Source organism: Lygodium microphyllum, chromosome 8 (assembly GCF_053477565.2).
Source record: "Lygodium microphyllum isolate KBCC chromosome 8, Lygodium_microphyllum_v1.1.10, whole genome shotgun sequence".
NCBI classification, from domain to species: Eukaryota; Viridiplantae; Streptophyta; class Polypodiopsida; order Schizaeales; family Lygodiaceae; genus Lygodium; species Lygodium microphyllum.
Genome location: NC_141142.1, coordinates 58977392 through 58986666, shown reverse-complemented (window position 1 = coordinate 58986666; position 9275 = coordinate 58977392).

Below are 9275 nucleotides of genomic sequence, written 5' to 3'. Positions count from 1 at the left end.
ATCTTTCAAATTTCAAGCCTTTCTCAAACAAAAAAAAGGGGTATGTTAGTAAGAGAAGAAGCCACTCAGATGCAACACAAGGTATGTGTGCAAGGTTTAGGGTGTGGGTTCGGCGACACCAATTTAGGCCTTAGTTTGCTTCTTGGAAGTTTGTTCATGAAGTGTGTGGAGAGTTGGCTATGAACATAGAGAGAGAGAGAGAGTGTGTGTGTGTGTGTGTGTGTGTGTTGTGAGGGGCTATTAGGGCTATTAAATGTGGTAGCCTAGGTTTCATGCAAATGGGCAATTGATGAGGTAGGGAGGGAGAGGGATAGACAAGGAGAGAAAATGAAATGATTTATTAACATTTATAAAAGGCTAAAATGACTTATGAGACCATGAATTACAAGCATATGTAAAGTGATACAATCATTTGAGAAAGAAACATTAAAGAAAAGCTAAATGCTAAAGGAAAACCGGAAAACCTTGACATGTACTATCCATCATAAGTGACAAAGGTACTCAATCCCCTAGAGACTAAGCCAAAAATACATGGAGTAGGCCTAGCAAATCCTTGAAGACATATATTTATTGAATCTCTTCACCAATATAAACACTAATCGACCAAACTTGAAAGAGAATAAATTGAACAAGAAAAAAAATAGAGATAAGAGAGAATAGAAAGATTGGATACTATCCTTTCCGTTGCATGGGTGAGCATCTTCCCTATGCATGTATTATAATATTAGAATAACCTTTTGTATTAAAAATGTATTGAAAGTATTATTTTTATGTTTCTTACTTTTCCTCACCTTGCACTACTTTCTTTTGTGCAAATAAATCAAATACACCTTATTCTAATAGCTTTACAAAAATAATAGTATTTTTTAATAAATACATTAAAATAATTCTATTATACATGTGCACTCACAAAGTCTATCTTAATAGATGCACACAAATAATATTGCCTTTTCTAATAAATAGCTTTACAAAAATAATAGTCTAATAAATTCATTAAAATAATTCTATTGTGCATATGCATACGTAAAGTCTTTGCATTAATAGACACGTACAAAATATAATGCTTTCGATAATGTTTTTCCATGTTATACAACACATGAATTCCACACATTAAATTATACACTTCAAAAATAATGATTGTGCTTAACTCCATCTAACTATCTACTCATCACAACGACACACATTAGTATCCTTCTATTTATTGACCAGGAATAATGCGACCAACATCACACGTGCGCCTCATGTACAATAAATCATGGATCATGCGACAAATAAATAAAATATCTAATAATAAATTCCAATAAAATACCATGATAAACAAAATTCCATAACATTTCATAGGGATAAAAAAACATGCGTCTCCAGTTGATAACTCAAAGAGAAATGTAAGGGTGGCCAATCACATGTAGGTGCTATCTACTACGGTGAATCTGCATCATGTACTAGTGATGTCTATTGCGGCGAATTTACACCATATACTAGTATTGCCTATTGGAGTGAATTTGCACTATAAAATTTCATGGATTTCACACAAAACATTCCTTATTGCGGTGAATTTGTACCCATGGAATATTTAATGTGATTGAGTGGTAGAAATTAATTAGATTGTCATAGTGCAAATTTAGTGCTGATTTCTAAATCCATTGTAATTCTTCCACATAATGATTTCTATACTTGACTAAATATGTATGGTATTTATTTCTTATTCTAGTAATTATGTGGTCATGGTCAAGCATTACTTTAAGAACTAAAATTTCAATATTAGCCTCTAAGACAAAGGTGGGTCATCAACTATAGAAGTGGAGGTATTTTCTTGAATGGTTTCAACAAACTAATATAAAAAGAACGATGCATTTTCTAGTGAGGATGAACACTTAATTTGAATATAAAATTTAAAGCTTAATTGATTTGTGGATGCCTTTCAATTTTTTGTAGTCTTCTTTTTTCAATAGAATCACAATGCAACTATCTTTATTACTTCTATAAGTGGTCTATAATCTCAAACTATTTCTAGATTGTGATTAGGAGTCACTGGATTTTAGCAATGATCTCTTATAGAATTTTGGCATGGATAATGGCTAGAGCATGAATTTCTTACCATGAACTTTCTCCATAGTTCATTTACTAGTATCTCAATAGTTATGTGGTAGCTAAATATATAAACATATGAATACTTACTAATCTAGATATATACATTGATTTTAGAGATTAGCCTCATAATAGTAAATTATCACAACTCCAAGTGGTTCCTTCAAACAAACACAAACCACCTAATCTTGTACAATTGTTTGGTGTTAAATCTTATAGATTTAGTATCAAATACTCATATTCTTAAATTAATGCAAACATGTATAAAAATAACCAATGCACGTACAAATTATATATGATAACTTTAGATAAAATAGGTGAACAAAACAAAGAACACACCCTTGAGAGTATAATGACCACTCTATCCCAGTCACAATGATCAATACAAGTGTCTCATAGTCCTTGTTATGAAATTCAAACTACTGAATGCAAGACTTAGCTTCTGTCTTAAAGGCTAATCAAACTAATTTTGGAAGGTTTCTTTTCTTAGGCTAGTGGATTCTAAGGCTAAGATTTATGCGTAGTTTTACTACATTTTTAAAAAAAGCCTCTAAGGTTATAACCCCTACTCTTTCTTAGCTTTGAATTTGAATATCTAGGTTCTAGGTTAATATATAAAAAATGTTGGTAAGATTTTTATATTTGAGACAATTTAAAATGTAAACTGTAGGATTTTATTGAAGTTATTAATTTGCATTTCCTATTTTAAGATGTAATTAAGATCAAATTCAACTAACCTTAGGTTGAATGAATGCTAGCAATAACTTAGGAAATAAAACTTGGATTGTATTGAACGTCCATCAATACGTCCTTAGTTGTTTAATATATGAGTAGGTTTCCATGAGTATGCTCCTATGTGATAAAATATAGACCACAATGTCTTTGAGCAGCTCCATGTAGGGACACACCTTTACAAAATCGCACTACATGTGAAAGATTCCTTAGAGAACTTGCAAAATAAATTCCAGTGTACGAATGAGCCCTTGGGTGAAAATTAAGCATTGCACTTTCTATGTGTGAACAAAAAATGATAATGTGTTCTCTTGCACAAAAACAGAGGATTAAATATATCTTCTCAAATGCCAAAAATAAAATAAGAATAACACCATGCAGTATCACCCTTAATGTGGGTGGCAAGGTAATAAGAGGAATATAAATTATACAAGAAAAGGGTTAAGTCAATGACCCCTAACCACTCTCCCTCTCTTTTTTGGGTAAATGCGACCACCTGTTAAAGAGATTTTAAAGCCTTTAAGCTTTAAAGCTTAAAAATATTTAAGGTTTTTCAAAGCTAATAGCGTGTGATTTTGGTAGTGAACAATGAGACAACCATTTGTGGCAGGGTGTGGCATGGATGGCGGAATTCAGTTGAATAGATGGGTAGTTTTGGCCTAAGGTATGCGATGTAGTCAAGATTGATGGAAAATGATAAAAAAGAAATAATCTTTGCAAAGCTTATATAGTTTAAAATTTTAAACATTAAGCTTGTATAGCTTATTAAAGTCAATTGACTTTCAAATGGTGACTATATGTGGTATGGGCATCAATTACATACAATAATAGCATATCGTTGCACAATAGAATATTTTTATACAATGAAAATAAAAATAAGAATCTTTATAGCTTAGAGCGTTGTAAGTTTTAGTATTTGAAGAGGAGAAATGACAAAATTTGTTGTTCATGAAAGGTAGAGCCCCACTGGAAGCACACAAGTAGAAGCACGAGCAAAGCAAGAACTATGGCGAATAGAGTAAGAGAGCAAGAAGAGAGACACCCTATTAGGAAACTCCAATAGTTACAATGTGTGACCTGCCTTCCCTTATTCAATAGCCACTAAAAGAATAAAGAATAAAGTGACAGTGATAGACACCTGCCATCTATAGTATCAAGCATGTGGTCACAATGTGTGAAGTAAATGCACCTTTACCCCTAACAACCTCCTACTTAAAGGTAAATGTGCCTCTAGTGAGAAGAGAACAAGAAAAAGTAATAAAGTACAAATGGACATAAAGCACAACAAGATGAGAAATGGATGCCATCTCATCCTATGCCTATCATCTTTCTAAGGAAAGCGAAATGTTTCTAAAAAATAGACAGAAAGATACGAATGTGTCTTGTGTTGTAGTGAGTAGATAAGTAGATGGAGTTAAGTGAAACTATTATTTTGGAATGTGCATTTTAATGTGTGAAATTTATATGTTTCACTATGTGGAAAAATATTATCGAAAGCATTATATTTTGTATGCGCCTATTAGTGTAAGTACTTTGTGTGTGCACATGTATAATAGTTTATTTTGGTGTATTTATTAGAGAATATAACATATTGTTTTTGTAAATATATTAGAATAAGAGCATGATTTGATTTATTTGTATAAAAGCAAGTCATGTAAGGTGAGGAAAAGCAAGAACTCAAAAAGGATGCTTTCAATGTATTTTGAGCACAAAAGCTTAATTGAATATTATAAATACGTGCATGCGGAAGGTGCTCACCTATGCGTGAGGGGAGATTGTATCCAATATTGTATTATGTATGCTTTCTCTATTTCTTTTCTCTCTTCACTCTTATTTTTTTCTTGTTCAATTTGTGTTTCCTTCAATTTTGGCTAATAATTGGTTGTTCTGTGGTTAAGGGATTCAACACTGGTATCAATATTGAGACCCTTCACCATACAAAACCATTAATTGAGAATAAAATAAGAAAGGAAGAGCAAGGGACATAAAGAAAGCCATGATTTTAAGATGGTGCAAATGCAAAGGACCAATGGAGAGAGAGAGAGAGAGAGAGAGAGAGAGAGAGAGAGAGAGAGAGAGAGAGAGAGAGAGAGAGAGAGAGAGAGAGAGAGAGAGAGAGAGAGAGAGAGAGAGCTCATGTGAATGAAGAGGAACAGGGGGAGAAAGTTCCATTGGCCCTTGTTTAGCTGAGAATGGAAGTATTGATAGGGGACTAAAACCTCTCATACAAAGAAGGGAAGGGGAGCAATGCAACATGTAAGATGGTGCTCATGCAAGGGAGCCAATGGCAAGAAAAAAAGGAGGAAATTTGTATGAGCATCCTTTAGATGCTTCAAAGGCATATATGAAAAAGAGAGACACATCAAGTTCTTAGTTACAATCCACATCAAGATGCCATTCACACAACAAGAAATCCACTATGAAGTTCCATTGGCACAAATAGAAAACCAACAGTTTAACTTGTAAAGTTACTAAGTCAATCCTAACCCTTAATGGTTAGGCTTTCCAAACTCATGTGGGATGGCTTTGCCACCTTCATAAACTACCCATTTGTCATCTTTTCTAACTACCTTCATCTTGGTGATTTCTCATAATCCTACTTTGAGATATGCTCATGTAACTTGATCTATGATCCACATTTTGGTTCGCTTAAAAGGTTTTGATTTAATTAGTACTTTTTATCTTAAATGTTCTCAAACTCCAAAGTTTCATGATTCTTTCCTTGCTTGGCAGTTGTCTATTACAATCAAATCCTTTTCATTGACCTTAGTTTTATATTTACTATGTATGACTTTGAATATCCTTGGCGACCTCCTATGCATACATGGCCCTTGTATTTCTTCATGCCACCCTTCGGGGAGCCTCATGAACGTGCATGGAATCTTCTTTTGCAATATACACTCATTCACTAACGAAAATAGTGTTTGACACACCTTGGTTTATTTGCTTTCTTCCTTGGTATGATTTATTTTAAAAACCTCATTTTGCACTTTGGTTTTCATTTCCTTGACTTCATCCCCCTTAATCCTCTTAATAGTTGTAGCCACCTCTAGTACTAGCTTTCGCTTTTGCTTACTAAGCTCATAAGCACTTTGGCAAGTGAGTCGTTCACAACCACATTATTTACTTTCAAGCTACATAGAGAGACTAAGCTTTATGGTTTCTAGCATTGGAGATAGTCCTCTAGCATCATAGGTCTTTTGAATAATAATACCTTACATACCTTGTATTGTGTTCTATTAAAATGGAGATGAATATCTTATATCAATATAAGACAACACATGTCAATTAATTAAAATACACTTTAATTGTTAATCATTTATTTTTTAAAAATTAGATCACAAAATAAGTTTTTACGGGATCCTTTTTCACCACAATCTTGACTTCTAGTTTGGTGATGATTGACTTCATTACTTCAAATCAATAAAACAATTTGTGACCATCGTAACGTGCATGAGTCTACACCATGAAAATAATGTAAATGCTTATTGTGTACTAATTGACTATTGATGACCAATATATCTAAGTGTTCACATCATCAATGATACAATGATGGGCACATTGTTTTGATTTTTTAACCATTTATTTTTATTTTTTATTAGATTACCATACAATATGAATTATCGAAATTCTAGCCAAGTTCTCAACCATTAACTCCGTTCCTTCAAAGCAATAAAATAATTTGTAACTCTCCTAGCGTGCATCAATCTACACCATGGCAATAATGTAATTGTTTGTTGTTGTTTACTTATTTCCCATCAATGATGCAATATATCTAAGTGTTCATGTCATTGATGATACGAGGATGGGCATTAAGTCTTATATCTTACATATACTAGGTTAACCATCTTTATTCCTAGTCCTAGGATGTTTCTAGCCTAGGCATGTTGGTGTAGGATGTAAGGATGCTATATAAAGGTGCTACATTCATATGTAGCTTGGCCTATTTGAGGTTGCTCCTCTCTTCGGCCATTCATTCAATAGATACGAGCACACACTACTGCTTGCTAGAGAGAGGGAGACTACATTACTCTATTGGTTGCTCACAACTCGTGACACACTCTGGAGCCTTAGTATATGGATTCCATTTCCCAAGTCTATTCTCTTTGAGTTCATGTGTTCATGCTCTTCTTTTCTGTTCTTTGTATTTACAGCTTCTATGAGGTCTATCTCTATGCTTCCATTGCTCCAAAGTTTTTTGACACATGTAACTCCCTCAGGCAAGCCCAAGACACATCACTTCAGTGCTCTTCTCAAGCACAAAAGACACTTAAGTCTTAGAATAACAAAGAGTGCCATTATAAGAGTAGAATAGAAATGTTGACATGCTTTTATGAGAATTGGGGGATCAGAAAACATCCTTAGATAATGGTGGCACATTGTACCCACTATGTTATTTAATCACTCTTGTGAATTGAGCTACAAATAGAGTCACTAATTGTGCATAAAGCATATCATTGAACACTAAAGAGAAGAAAATATCTCTTGCTAGGATATTTCGTCCTGCTTGGACATAACCATCCCACTTTCTAAAGACATGGTTTAAAAGTCTTATAGCCAAATAAACGATGCTACCAGTAGGTAATAGAAAGTCGCATCTTGATGAACTTTCCAAAACCTAGATCCTCGGAAGGAGTCTTGAAAGTAGCTAGATGTTGCTAAGCTAGAACTTGACAGTGGTAGGTGGAAAATCTCTTTCATAATACAAATGAAAATCTGAAACTTTGAGCTCTTGTATAATATAAGAGTAATATTTCATACCAAATAATGTTTAGAATGATACTAGTGCTTGTACAATAATTCGCGTGTTATATGAATATGGCTATATTGAACATACAAAACCATCGTGTAAATACTATTAATGTATAAATGTAGCCTAGGCTATCATGGGCCAAGTATTATTGCAAGACTTGGTGGTAGAGAGAAATAAACTCATCATTTACATGAGCTTTCATGAGATTTGACATTGATTTGTATACACTATCATAGCACTCCATTGGAACTAAATATTACTGGATCCACTCTCAACAAGGATTGCTTGATGTGAAGTGCCTCCTTTGATGCACTCATATTTGCCATGTGTTGTACAATATCCATATCGAACAAGTCCTCCACATAATACTTGCCTACCCATAGGTTAGACGCAAGTCAATATGTGATCCTAGGACATGGCCTTGATGCCCCCCATGCATACTGATGGAGACATGCTTCTCATGTGGTACTAGGCAATGAGCTACCACCTAAAAGGGCATCCACAATGCTTGGATGTGTACAACCTTCAATCATCTTCCATTTTGGACACCTCTTCAAACTCAACATTGCTTGATTTTCATGCTTCAAACCCTCATTCAAGGTAAACAAATGGAGACACATACACACTCACACACACACACACACTCTCTCTCTCTCTCTCTCTCTCTCTCTCTCTCTCTCTCTCTACTTTTAAATAAACCCTAGAATTTTTGAATTTGTTATTAGTATTACCAATGTTTGTCTATGGTACTTCTATTTTGCAGCACATATTTAGATTGTGTAATCTTACCTATATATTGCACTTTGTGTTAGCATTTTCATCAACATTTGCATAAAGTAGCATAACTCAACCTCAAGGAATGAGTCTTCAATTGATCTTCTTTGGGTAAATGCAAGGGTTGCACTATGATAATTACTAGGTTAACCAATATTTTGGTGTACAACTCATCTATATACCATATATACATTTGGTATATATCTCATCTATACTCCCTTTGTATCTATTTTAATAAGCTAAGAGATGAAAAGTGATATCATAGATTAGACATGCACCAAAAATATTTGCTTCTCCCTACCTCTTCAATATTGTTAACATAATTCCAATGACATATCATTGTGGTCTTCCTCATTTTCTTGCATTCCACTAAGAACAATAGACCATGTCTTTGTCCAAGTGACAATTGAGTGGCATAAAGGGGCATCTTTATTTTTTTAACTCATTACAAAGAGTGACCATTCAATCGCTTGGCTTTACTCTCAATAGTTGGTCCTTCCATCCTCTTTTTGCATCACGACCTTCACATAGATAGGCCACTTTGATTTATTTACCATGGTTAACATTTGCTTCCAACTCTTAAGTTTTTAAAAAAGAATAATGTTTTAGAAAAGCATTTGTTACTATAGTGATGATAATCTAGAACTTTATCATAGGGGAACTTATTACACCTTTTGCAATATGAGTTATGGTTTTGATTTCAATTATATTATTGCTGCAATAGACACCCTATGCAAGGTAAGCTTTTTCTTCCCTTGTTAAGGATGCTTTTCCATGCTTGAATGCTTATCTTGATAATTGGCTTTTAATTTTGAAAGCTAATAGTGTACTTCCTTCTCAAGGTAAACCAAAGCTAAGAATACTTTTGAATGCTATATCCATGGTAACAATACACTCTCTTCTTAAGGAAGACCAAGGCAATCGAAAA